Source organism: Rhinoraja longicauda, chromosome 15 (genome assembly GCF_053455715.1).
Source record: "Rhinoraja longicauda isolate Sanriku21f chromosome 15, sRhiLon1.1, whole genome shotgun sequence".
NCBI lineage: Eukaryota > Metazoa > Chordata > Chondrichthyes > Rajiformes > Arhynchobatidae > Rhinoraja > Rhinoraja longicauda.
The window spans coordinates 39,983,636-39,997,361 of NC_135967.1; the positions used below are offsets into that span (position 1 = coordinate 39,983,636).

At 42.7% G+C, this 13,726-nt stretch overlaps 1 protein-coding gene and 1 pseudogene across 1 annotated transcript in view; one reads left to right on the plus strand and one right to left on the minus strand.

Annotated features, from left to right (window-relative positions):
- The window catches only part of tenm1 (teneurin transmembrane protein 1), a 1,669,493-nt gene that overhangs the window by 80,236 nt on the left and 1,575,531 nt on the right, over positions 1-13,726 (plus strand). The window lies entirely within an intron of this gene.
- On the minus strand, positions 3,483-3,600 carry LOC144600748 (5S ribosomal RNA; annotated as a pseudogene).

The following is a 13,726-nucleotide window of genomic DNA, read 5'->3' on the forward strand; positions in this document are numbered from 1 at the left end:
GTTTCCCTCCACACTCCAAAGACGTACAGGTTTGTGGGTTAATTGGCTTGGTGTAAATATAAAATTGTCCCCAGTGTGTGTAGGATGGTGTTAGTGTGCGGGGATCACTGGTCAGCGTGGACTCGGTGGGCTGAAGGGCCTGTTTCCGCGCTGTATCTCTAAACTAAACTAAACTAATTCCTCCATCTCTCCTCCCACTTTCAATGAATTATGTGCACATAAACCCACACCTCGCCTGCTGATGGAAGACAGAGGGTTGTGCTGGAAGAGTGTGCTTCTGGCTGGAGGTCTGTGACCAGAGGAGTTCTTCAGGGACTTCTCTTTTAGAACGGAGATGAGGAAAAACCTTTTTACTCAGAGAGTTGTAAATCTGTGGAATTCTCTGCCTTAGAAGGCAGTGGAGGTCAATTCTCTGGATGCTTTCAAGAGAGAGCTAGATAGAGCTCTTAATGATAGTGGAGTCAGGGGGTATGGGGAGAGGGCAGGAATGGGGTACTAATTTGTGAATGATCAGCCGTGATCACATTGAATTGCGGTGCTGGCTCGAAGGGACGAATGGCCTACTCCTGCACCTATTGTCTATTGTCTCTTGTTTCTGATCTATATATATACATGAAGTGGACATAAATACAGATAGGTCGACTGGTTAGTTTGCAGAAAACACCAAAATTAGTGGAGTTGTGGGCAGTGTGGTGGGGTGTCAAAGTATACAGCCGCATATAGATCAGCTTTAAAAATGGGTGGAGAAATGGCAGATGGAGTTTAATCTGAGCAAGTGTGAGGTTTTACACCTTGGGAAGTCAAGCGTTAGAGGAAAGTACACCGTTAATGACAAAATCCTTAACAAGTTTGATATTCAGTGGGATGTTAGGGTCCAAGTCCATAGCTCCCTGAACGTGGCAACACAAGTAGATAAAGTGGTTAAGAAAATGTATGGTATGCTTTCCTTCATCGGCCGGGGCATTGGGTATAAGAGTGATTAAGTCATAGTGTCACACAACATGGAAACAGGTCTGCCAGTCCAACTCGCCCATGCTGACCAAGATGCCCCATCTAAACCTGTCCCATTGACCTGCATTTGGCCTATATCCCCTTCAACATTTCCTATCCATGTACCTGTCCTAGTTTCATTGAAATGTTATTATATTACCTGCCTCAACTACCACTCCTGGCAGCTCGCTCCATGTACCCACCACCCTCTATGTGAAAACGTTGCTCCTCAGCTTCTTATTAAATCTTGCCCTTCTCATCTTAAACCTATGTCCTCTGGTTCTTGATTCCCAAACCCTGGGAAGAAAAATATGTTTTTGAAAAATTGTTGAGATTGTTTTGTGTATTTAGCTTTGGTTCTGAGGGAAATAAACCGGATTACTACGTAAATTGATGCCGTAGGTTCATTGTTCCAATCTTATTTATGCCCTCATATAGACACAAAGTACTGGAGTAACTGAGCGGGTCAGACAGCATATCTGGAGAAAAAAGGTTGGTGGCGTTACGGGTCGAGACCAAGGGCTGAAGAAGGGTCCCGACCGGAAATGTCACCCATCCTTTTTCTCCAGAGATGCTGCCTGTCCTGCTGTGACTCCTGTACTTTGTGTCTATCTTTGGTGTAAACCAGGGGGAGTGGTGGTGGTGGGGGGGGGGGAGGGGGGCACAAAGGGGGATCTGATGCGCCAGTACTTTGTAATTTTGTCGGTGCCCTCTATGTGCCAACTATTTGCATACCTTGGGTAGAATATCACTACATGTGACAATAAAGCATTCATTCATTCATTCATTCATTCATTCGATTATTAATGCCCTCAGTTTTGCATTCAACGTATTGAGGCTTTACCTTATGGCTTCATCACCCTTTGCATTTCATGAGGAACCGGCGGCCCGGCTGATTCATTGAGCACAAGTGCTGCTGACACCATTACACAGGTTTGATTCAACTGCATCCGCAAATCAATAAACTGGGCTTGCCTGCTGCCAACTTTATACAAGCATTCTCTTCAAGCAAACTTTCACACAACTGCATTGCCATGAAAAGCAATATAAATGCTGAAAGGAATTGTAAACTAATCTTTCTATTTGTGGATCCTTTTTGGCGAGGATGTTTCCATTAGCCGGAAGGTCCAGAACCAGAGGGGTTAGCCTCAGTATAAAAGAGAGGAGAAGAAGAGGAATTTCATTAGACCAAGTCAATGGGTATTTTTAAGGATGAGATAGATAGATTCTTGATTGCTAAGGGTGTCAAGTGTTACTGGGAGAAAGCAGGAGAATGGTGTTGAGAGGGAAAGTTGAGGCGGCGTAGATTCGATGTGCTGAATGGCCTACTTCTGGTCCTATGACTTGTAAACTTATGACATTGAAACTGGATTTTCAAGTTGGTCCCCGGATTAATTTTTTCCTCGCTTGCATCCCATTGTTAACTGAGCTATTATTAAATTGCAACTTAATAATGAACAGAACCAAGCTAAACCTTTCCACAACCTGGAAGGGCAGAATATTCATTCCAAAGATGCTGACATTTTCTGAATGAAATTAGAAAATTGATTCCTCCATCAATATTTGCAGTGCTCGTGGTTCTGATTAACATGTTTATCAAGACGGCATGTGGAATTATGACACTGTGAGCAAATCGCCTTGTCACTTTTTCCTCCTCTTGGTCATTCACTCCTGAATTGAGAGCTTGGTTTCCAGCAGCTTTTTGATCTTTGATATCCTGAAAGCATTTAAATGTATGTCCTGTTAAAACCTGTTTCTGGTAATATGTACTGTGTTCAATTCAGGCTACAGCATAGGAGTTATGTGAAAGTAAGGATTGATCAAGATTGCAAGCATTTCCTCAACCGTTCATTGAAAAGATCCAAAGAGAAAAAAATGGACACATTAGATGCTTGCAATAAGGATATTTTCTTGTTTAACATGTGCAGGCTAAACATGAAAGTCTTCTCCACCTCCTTCCCAGTGCAAGTAGATCTTGATCGAAGTGAATCAGTGGACCTGATTTGGCGGTACTTTAGTTGAAGTTGAGGTTGAAGAAGGGTTTTGTTTAGTTGTCAGAAAGTCAGAAGAAGAGTCCCAACTCGAAACATCTTTCCAAGTCCACCAGAGATGCTGCCTGACCTGCTGAGTTACTCCAGCAGCTTGTGTTTTGTTCCGACTGTAAATGGTGCCTTTAAACCACACGTTAACCCCATATCAGTACTCAAGAGCCTGGTTTATCTTGGACACCAGTGCAAGTTGGGCTTCCACTCGGTTAAGCTCAGAATTCCTCACAATTAACAGCAGTAAGGTCAAATATTAGAACATGAAAGTTCTGATCACAGTGCTACCCACAAAATAAGCAGGTAAACTGTAAGGGGAGAAGTTGAGAGCTGAATATGAGATAAGATTACAGGTATTGTATTTTAGAGAACATACAGACTCCTTATAAACCGCACCCATAGTTAAGATCAAACTTGGGTCTGGCCTGTAAGGCAGCACCTCCGCTGCCAAGTCTATGGCATCTGGTAATTCCAGGCGGTCCCCCATCCAAGTACTAACAAGGCCCGAGCCTGCTTAGCTTCCGAGATCAGATGAGACCGTCGTTTTCAGGTTAGTATGGCCGTAGACAGCCTACTCATGGAATATCTCAGCCCAAGTGCAAAGTCTTTCTTATAGAGGCAAAATCTCTTTAGATTTTAGAGATACAGAGTGCCCACATTTTGAGTCTGTTTTGGAAGACTGAGTCCCAGAAATTTGCATACCCACTGCTGGTAATTAGACCTCCAACCCCAGAGCAAAAAAACAAATTATTCATTTCTCTGGGGCCCAGATGCTGATCGTTGAATGTCAGCACAAACTCCTCCAGCTTGTATCCCAATCAGCAGCACAACCACCACTGATCCTAATTGGGTCTCCAACTGCCTAATGGCACATTTTTCCTCAAACTGAAGGAAAGAATGCGGTGCTGGCACGCCGCAATCTACAGTCTTCCGTCCTCGTATGTATTAAATGTAAATGGGGAGTGGAAGATAAAACTGAAGATAACGAGAGACTTTTAATGGGTTATGCATATTTTGAAATGCAATTTTCGTGTTACTTAAAGAAAATGAAATCAGACTGAACAATTTAATTGCAAATAAAATTCCTGCTAAGTATTGAGATCACTTACTGAGCTGTAGTCTTGACTGCAGTATGAAATGAAACTCTCTGAGAACGGATAAGGCAAAATAATAAACTCCTTGGCTCTATGTGTAGGAAGGAACTGCAGACGCTGGTTTACACCGAAGATAGACACAAAATGCTGGAGTAACTCAGCGGGACAGGCAGCATCTCTGGAGAGAAAGAATGAGTGAAGTTTTGGGTTCCGAAACATCACCCATTCTTTCTCTCCAGAGATGCTGTCTGTCCCTCTGAGTTACTCCAGCATTTTGTGTGTATCTCTTTGGCTCACTGTCCAAATATAACAAGGAACAAACTGCTTGTTTAATTTCTGAACGTGAAAATAGCTCACTAAGAAATTTGGATCCAAATTGCTGATGAGAAATTAGCTCACTTGAAACTCGAAATCTCAAAAGCTGAACGGTAAATGATAGGTGATTTACCTTTCAAAATGCTTAAGGTGATGAGATAGTTATTTGCTGGCAGATTTTCCAGCAATCGTACCCTGGATCTCCAGGATTTTTACGCTGATATACAGCTGATACTGCAACATGGAGTATATTATGATTAGTCTTGTATGGTATTGATCTGATATTGAAGGCTTGGTGGGTGGAAATTGGGAACTGTGTGCATTCTCACAGGTTTCTTAAACCACAGCGGCACGGTGGCGCAGCGGTAGAGTTGCTGCCTTACAGCGCCAGAGACCCGGGTTCGATCCTGACTACGGGAGCTGTCTGTATGTTCTCCTTGTGGCCTGTGTGGGTTTTCTCCGAGAACTTCAGTTTCCTCCCACACTCCGAAGACGTGCAGGTTTGTAGGTTAATTGGCTTGGTGTAAATGCAAAATTGCCCCCTGTGCCTGTAGGATAGTGTTAATGTGTGGGGATCGCTGGTCGGTGCGGACTCGGTGGGCCGAAGGGCCTGTTTCTGTGCTGAATCTCTAAACTAAACTAAACTAAAAAGAGATGAAATAGAACTCTCTGCATTGTCCAAGCAGTCACATAAACTTTTAAATGTAGAAAATGCGATCAGCAATATCAGCGAAGAATATCTTAATGGATTTGTGCTTCACTCGTGCCTGCTATTTCAATATAACAATATATAAATACATAATTTTTGTAGGTTTCAAAACTTAGTGTTAACCATATAGACAATAGACAATAGACAATAGGTGCAGGAGTAGGCCATTCAGCCCTTCGAGCCAGCACCGCCATTCAATGCGATCATGGCTGATCACTATCAATCAGTACCCCGTTCCTGCCTTCTCCCCATACCCCCTCACTCCGCTATCCTTAAGAGCTCTATCCAGCTCTCTCTTGAAAGCATCCAACGAACTGGCCTCCACTGCCTTCTGAGGCAGAGAATTCCACACCTTCACCACCCTCTGACTGAAAAAGTTCTTCCTCATCTCCGTTCTAAATGGCCTACCCCTTATTCTCAAACTGTGGCCCCTTGTTCTGGACTCCCCCAACATTGGGAACATGTTATCTGCCTCTAATGTGTCCAATCCCCTAATTATCTTATATGTTTCAATAAGATCCCCCCTCATCCTTCTAAATTCCAGTGTATACAAGCCCAATCGCTCCAGCCTTTCAACATACGACAGTCCCGCCATTCCGGGAATTAATCTAGTGAACCTACGCTGCACGCCCTCCATAGCAAGAATATCCTTCCTCAAATTTGGAGACCAAAACTGCACACAGTACTCCAGGTGCGGTCTCACCAGGGCCCGGTACAACTGTAGAAGGACCTCTTTGCTCCTATACTCAACTCCTCTTGTTACGAAGGCCAACATTCCATTGGCTTTCTTCACTGCCTGCTGAACCTGCATGCTTCCTTTCATTGACTGATGCACTAGGACACCCAGATCTCGTTGAACTCCCCCTCCTCCTAACTCCCCCTCCTCCTATTTTCGTGATGTATTTGCTAGTGCCTACCTAAAGAACAATACATCTTTAATTTGCGTAACATTATGCTCACACCTATATAAATCACTTCACACCCAGTTTCTGTTATTTATTCCTAAAGCCAGTTTAATTTTTTTTCCAGGCTATTCAATGAGTCAGGAAGGCAAATTTCTTTAAAATTTCATTTTATCTCTGGTCGTATAATTTGATTTGTTTCTTCGCATTGAATTCCAAAAGGAATGGGAATAGAAGGTTGTATTCCTCCTTCAGATTATTGATAAGATAAAAGAAACATATCTGGAGCTTGATTGCTGAATAGGCTGCCAAGGCCTGAGGTCAGAAAGACAATGTAAAGCAAATTACTGCAAAATCTATGAAAATGGAATTTAAAATAAAAGCAATACTCTGGAAACACTGAGCATTTCAGAAGTGAAATCCAGATAATCTTTGAGGTGGATCAAGTGCGGGCAGATGAGATTAGTTTATGATGTAGAGAGATAAAGACGTAACTCAGCGGGACAGGCAGCATCTCTGGAGGGAAGGAATCAGACTGAAAGTCACGGGAAAGGGAGACGGGAGATATAGATGATGATGTAGAGAGATAAAGAAGTTACTCCAGCTTTTAGTGTCTATCTTTGAGATCAGTTTAACTTGGTATCATGTTTGGCACAGACAATGTAGGGCAAAAAGGCAAGTCCCTATGCAGCATTGCTCGTTTAGTTCAGTTTAGAGATACAGCATGGAAACAGGGCCTTCAGCCCACCAAGTCCGCGCCGACCAGCGATCCCCATACATTAACACGATTCTACACACGCTAGGGGCAATTTACAATTATACCAAGCCAATTATAAATCTGTATGGCTTTTGGAGTGTGGGAGGGAACTGGAGATCCAGGAGAGAACCCACGTGGTCACAGGGAGAATGTACAAACTCCGTACAGACAGCACTCGTAGTCAGGATCAAACCAGGGTCTCTGGCACTATAAGGCAGCAACTCTACCACTGTGCCCTAGTACCACCCAAGTGTACTGCGTGTTCTGTGTTCTATGGATTACATTTGGTTACCAGCTTATTCTGGTGCTGTAAATACTTTTTTTCACATTGTAGTTGCATCATTACTGTCAGGAGTAGAAGCTGAGTAATCTGTCCATGTAAAGTTTACTTGTTAATGATATTTTATTTATGTTTGGAAAAAAATCCAGAAAAAAACAGTATACAGCGTTTCAGTAAACTTCTTAAAATTGTACAGTATGTCTTCTTTATACTGTAACTTTTGTGCAGTTCAAAAGGGGAAATGCTTGAGTAGATTCGAATACTTTTTGTGGTCATTGAAAGCAATGGTTACCCCCTGGTCTGGCACAGATCAGATCAGATCAGATCGGGAAAAGCAAAGCTGAGTTATCTTCATCCCAAAGGTGTCTCGGTCCATTCTTGGAGGAGAACTCTCACTGCACCTGTGAACGTTTTCATTCTCCATCCTTGTGCCTTGACAGGCCTTACGCTACCTTACTTGACTTCTTCTCTAACTCATTCCTTTTATGATCAATTCTATGTACCCATCCTTCCTTCACTCTCTTTGGCGGCACGGTGGTGCAGCGGTAGAGTTGCTGTCTTACACCTCTTGCAGTTGAGGTTGAAGAAGGGTTTTGTTTCGTTGAAGAAGGGTCTTGACCCGAAAGTCAGAAGAAGAGCCCCAACTCTACTTCGTTTAGTTGAAGAAGGGTCTTGACCCGAAAGTCAGAAGAAGAGTCCCAACTCGAAACATCTTTCCAAGTCCATCAGAGATGCTGCCTAACCTGCTGAGTTACTCCGGAGTAACTCAGGAGACCCAGGTTCGATCCCGACTATGGGTGCTGCCTGTACGGAGTTTGTACATTCTTCACGTGACCGCATGAGATCTTCGGTTTTCTCCGAGATCTTCGGTTTTCTCCCATATTCCAAACACGTACAGGTTTGTAGGGTTAGCTTGGTATAAATGTAAATTGACCCCAGTATGTGTAGGATAGTGTTAATGTGCAGGGATCGCTGGTCAGTGTTGCCAAAGGGCCTGTTTCTTCGCTGTATCACTAAAACTAAAACTGAAAAAATATATTAAAAGTCAAGCCTTTTGCTGTTTTTAACCAAACGGCCTCCATAGAAATCTTCACCTTGCAGTAAACTGTTACCTTTTGCAGGATATGCACTCAAGGAGCAACCACAAATCCCAAATCTTTGAAAATTATTCATTTGTATTTTACAGTAAAGTCAATGGCACTTTGTGCTTTTTTTAAAGTCATAGCAATCGATGCCACACAAGGGTGAATTTGTTCAGTTGCATTTACTGTTACATTTTTGTGTCGGACTGAGAAGGATAACAATGGGATAGCAGAAATCTCAGAAGCAGGGACCTGTTACGTATTAAAACTTGTAATAACACAAGAAAATAGGAGCAGGAGAAGGTCACCTGGGCCATCAAGCAGCCCAAAAGTTCATAATGTGGGAGGAAATCGAAGCGCCCGGAGAAAACCCACACGGTCACAGAAGGTACAAGCTCCATACAGACAGCACCCGTAGTCAAGATGGAACCCGGGGCTCCAGACTGAATGGGCTGAAGGGTTTGTTTCCAAGATGTATCTCCAAACCAAACTAAACTAAACTGAACCTGTACCCTTCAAATGTTTTTGCTTTCTTCTCGTGACTTCCAGGCTTCCTAATTTTAACTTTTGATATCGATGATATATCATTTAATTCTCCAGCAACATTTTTCTCTGTTACTACTTAGGCATACACTTATATTTCAGTTCCACTCCCAGTCACATTACGAATGCGTTCATCAATTCTCAGTTCTCCATTGCTGTTACCTGAGTAACGACCAAAGTGCAAGAAAACAAGAAATGAGGAGCAGGAGTAGGTCAGATAAGAAAATAACTGCAGATGCTGGTACAAATCGAAGGTATTTATTCACAAAATGCTGGAGTAACTCAGCAGGTCAGGCAGCATCTCGGGAGAGAAGGAACGGGTGACGTTTCGGATCGAGAAGGGTCTCGACCCGAAACGTCACCCCTTCTCTCCCGAGATGCTGCCTGACCTGCTGAGTTACTCCAGCATTTTGTGAATAAATACCTTCGAGCAGGAGTAGGTCACCTGGCCTCTCAATTCTGACCCACCATCAGACGTAATTAAGGCAGGTTACCCCAGATCCCTATAATCCCTCAATCACCAGACCTTTCAAACATTTATCTACCTCTACTTTAAATGCTTATGTTAAGTTTGCCACCACTGCCCACATCATCAGAGTAATCATTTCAATTCTGACCTTTGTTGCTGTTGGTGTGGAGTTTACATGTTCTCCCCGTGACCGCAAGAGTTTCCTCTGCGTGCCTATTCCTCCCACGTTCTGAAGATGTGTGAAGAAACACGGAACTGCAGATGCTGGTTTGCCAAGAAAAGAAACAAAATGCTGGAGTAACTCAGCGTGTTAGGCACCATCGATGGCAGCATAGACAGGTGAAGTTTCGGATCGGGACATTTCTTGGGACTTAGAAGTGTCTTTCCACGGTAAAGCAGCATCTGCAGTTCCTTGTTTCTACGCACATCTTTAGGATGTGAGAGGAAAGCACTCTTCTCTCTCCCGTTAGGCAAGAGGTACAGACGAGTGAAAACGCATACTCCAGATTCAGGGACAATTTCTTCTCAGCTGTTGTCAGACAACTGAACCATTCCATCAACAACTAGAGAGCGGTCCTTCGCTGCCATCTCCCGCATTGAAGACCCTCGAACTATCTTTAATCAGACTTTACTGGATTTTATCTTACACTATACTTTATTCCCTTTATCCTGAATCTGTACACTGTGGATTGTAATCATGTATAGTCTTTCCGCGGACTGGATAGCATGCACCAAAAAGCTTTTCACTGTACCTTGGTACATGTGACAATAAACCAAACCAAACCAAACTAAACTAAACTAAACTAAACCTTGATTAGTAAGGGTGTCAGGGGTTATGGGGAAGAGGCTGGAGAATGGGGTTGAGGGAGAAAGATAGACCAGCCATGATCGAATGGCGGAGTTGACTTGATGGGCCGAATGGCCTATTTCTGCTCCAAGAATTTATACATTTGTAAACCAAAGTAAACTCATCTAAACTAAAGTAAACATAGAAACATAGAAAATAGGTGCAGGAGGAGGCCATTTGGCCCTTCGAGCCATTCATTTTGATCTTGGCTGATCATCTACAATCAGTAACCAGTGCCTGCCTTCTCCCCACATCCCTTGATTCCACTGGCCCCTAGAGCTCTATCTAACTCTCTTTTAAATTCATTCAGTGAATTGGCCTCCACTGCCTTCTGCGGCAGAGAATTCCACAAATTCACAACTCTCTGGGTGAAAAAGTTTCTTCTCACCTCAGTTTTAAATGGCCTCCCCTTTATTCTTAGACTGTGTCCCCTGGTTCTGGAAACTAAACGAAACTGCCTTGAGTCAAATCCAAATCCTTACAAATTTATGACTGGACATACAAAGCGATATTAAGGCAAAGAACAAAAAGTTTTTGCGAAAGAGAATGATTTTTTTTTTTGAATTTGAAAGACGCAGAACATGGAGGTTTGCGGGTTGAATCCCAGCCCTTCAGTAGTTGGCAACTGGAGTTTTGGCCAATAATGTTGTAGTAATTAAATATGGAGGTGATCAAGGGTTCAAAATTACAAGAGTTCCGAGGCCTTGGAGTGTTCCAGAGCTCGTAACAAGAATAATGATTTAAAAATCAAGGCTTGCAAAATGAATAGTGGCCACTTGGGACAGACAGTCAGATGAGTCCAACGTTCAGGGATAGAAGGCTAGCTGGAGGCAATACTTCTGAGAGGAAGACTGCAAAATGCCAAAGTAAAATAAACAATCCGTGCCAAAACCAAGTAGGAAGGAACTGCAGATGCTGATTTAAACCGAAGATAGACAGAAAAACCTGGAGTAACTCAGCAGGTCAGGCAGCATCTCTGGAGAAAAGGAATAGGTGACGTTTTGGGTCGAGACCTTTCTTCAGATTGAGAGTCAGGGGAAAGGAGAGATATAGACGGTGATGTCGAGAGAAATACAGAACAAATGAATGAAAGATATGCAAAAAGAGTAACGACGATAAAATTTCCTTTATCATTGTTGCTTTTTTCCATATCTTTCATTCACTCACTGGTTCTGTATCTCTCTACATCCCTGCTGGCATCTCTCGTTTCCCTTTCCCCTGACCCTCAGCTAGTAGAGGCATTTGCAGTCTTTGCACCGTTTCATACTTCCCTGTGTTTGAATGGATTCCATTATTTTAGCACTGACAGAAAACTAGATAAAATAGTCCATTACTATTCCAGTTTCATTCCACCCTGTGTGTGGCAAGTAACTTTACATATTCCCAGGTGATGATATCTAGATATCCTTTATAGAGGGAGCTTCACAATTATTCTCGCACAGTAATGACATTTTAAATCATGTCATTTTAAAAAGTGCTGTTCTAAAAAAAATAGTGACAAATAATATATTCCTGATACATTGCTTCAGGTTACTGTAGTTCTTCAAAGTAATGAGAATTTATTTGAGAAGTAGAATTAAATGTACAGTCTATTAAATCATGTAAATTTTAGAGTCAATCATTTCAATGGTTCAATGGCTTGCATTCGTAGGTAAACATTTGGGAAATAAATTCTTACTTGTGTTTCTTAAGAAGGGGCAGGTGGTGCAGCGGTAATGTTGCTACCCTACAGCGCCAGAGATCCGGGTTCGATCCCGACTTCAGGTGCTGTCTGCACGGAGTTTGTACATTCTCCCCGTGACCTGCGTGGGTTTTCTCCGAGACCTTCGGTTTCCTCCCACACTCCAAAGACGTGCGGGTTTGTAGGTTAATTGGCTTTTTATAAATGTAAAATTGATCCCAGTGTGTGTGTTAGAGCTCAGAGGACCATCGGAACACAGCTACCAGCCTTGGAGGGCATCTACAACACACGATGCCTCAGAAAAGCCACCAGCATCCACAAAGACTCTTCACACCCCTGCAACAGTCTGTTCGAACTCCTTCCATCGGGCAGACGATACAAGGCCTTCTACGCCCGCACCTCCAGACTCAGGAACAGCTTCATCCCCAGGGCCATAGCTGCTATGAACCGGTCCTGCTGAGCCGGATGGTCAAAACGCACAGTGATCCGGCACAGATCTACTTGCACTTTATTCTGTCTTGAAACTGTTACAATTTGTTTCGTTGGGTTGTTGTTGTTTAAACTAATACTGACCAGCTAATTAAATTATTGCATCGTATGGGAGGCGCATTCCAAATCTCGTTGTACCCCTGTACAATGACAATAAAGATATATTGTATTGTATTGTATTGTATTGTGTTAATATGCGGGGATCGCTGGGCGGTGCGGACACAGTGGGCCGAAGAGCCTGCTTCCGCGCTGTATCTCCAGAAACTAAAGCTGAAAATATCCTGAGCTGATTTGTCATGAGCAAGATCAGCAAATAGTTACATGGTTCCTTTTAACTGCACATAAGGCAAATCCCAACAAAAATGTGTTGCCAATCCAACCCTCCCCATGAGAAATCCTGTTATTTTGCTTCTATTTTCATGGGAGGTAATTTTACAGTGGAAGTGCGAGAGGTTCATGGGACCCACCTGAACTGTGTGGCCCAAAGCAACAATGTAAATTTAATAAACTCTTTGAAAATTACAAGTGCTTGCAAGACTCGATCGAGCAAAAATGAACACATTTTCCAAAGCTAATTGTTCTAACTTATTCCTTTTTACAGCTGCAGATTATTATTATTAGACTGCAGCATGCGCTGGTGAATGAATCTGAAGCAACTTTGGTTCCCATGCACATGAACACTTAACATGACTGACCCTGCACCCATGTGGCAAAGCTTATGTTGGTGCTGCCTGGCTGTGCTTAATTTACCACTTGGTGTCAAATTGATTATTAATCTGAAATTACGGAGCTGAACAATAATGCATGGATTGTTAATACGTTCATCTCTGTAAACCAAATGAATTAGATGGTGCCCAACACGGGCGGCCATTTGCGTGCTAGCCGCAGAAGCATGTCTACAATCACATATCACAACCGCTCCATACTCTTAAATCTCTATCTATTCACTGTAAATGGTTCGATTGTAATCAAGTATTGTCTTTCCGCTGACTGGCCGGCACGCTACAAAAGCTTTTCACTGTACCTCGGTACATGTGACAATAAGCTAAATTGTAGAACTGTAGCACAAAAGATAATGCATTCACTGAAGTAATAAATTATTAGTTTAGTTTATTGTCACGTGTACCGAGGTACAGTGAAAAGCTTTTGTTGCGTGCTAACCAGTCATTTGAAAGACTACTCGTGATTGCAATCGAGCCGTCCACAGTGTATAGATACATGATAATTGGAACAGCATTACTAAAGTAAGAAAGGCTGCTGTTGGAGTAGAGGTTTAAAAGAATGGAACGATTGAAATGAGTGATTGCAGATGCACTTCTGAGACCAGCACACAGAGAGTCACGTGGCTTAGGCGCCAACCAATGTACATGTTCAACATTTTTACTGTATAACATTTGGTTCCGCATTTGGTCTGAGCTTGTTCTGAACACTTTTCACATGTTCCATTTCCATTCAATATTTGACATTCATGTTTTCCTTCACTACTCCCCTAAAGGCATTGAGGCTTCATACATTCGAGCAATACA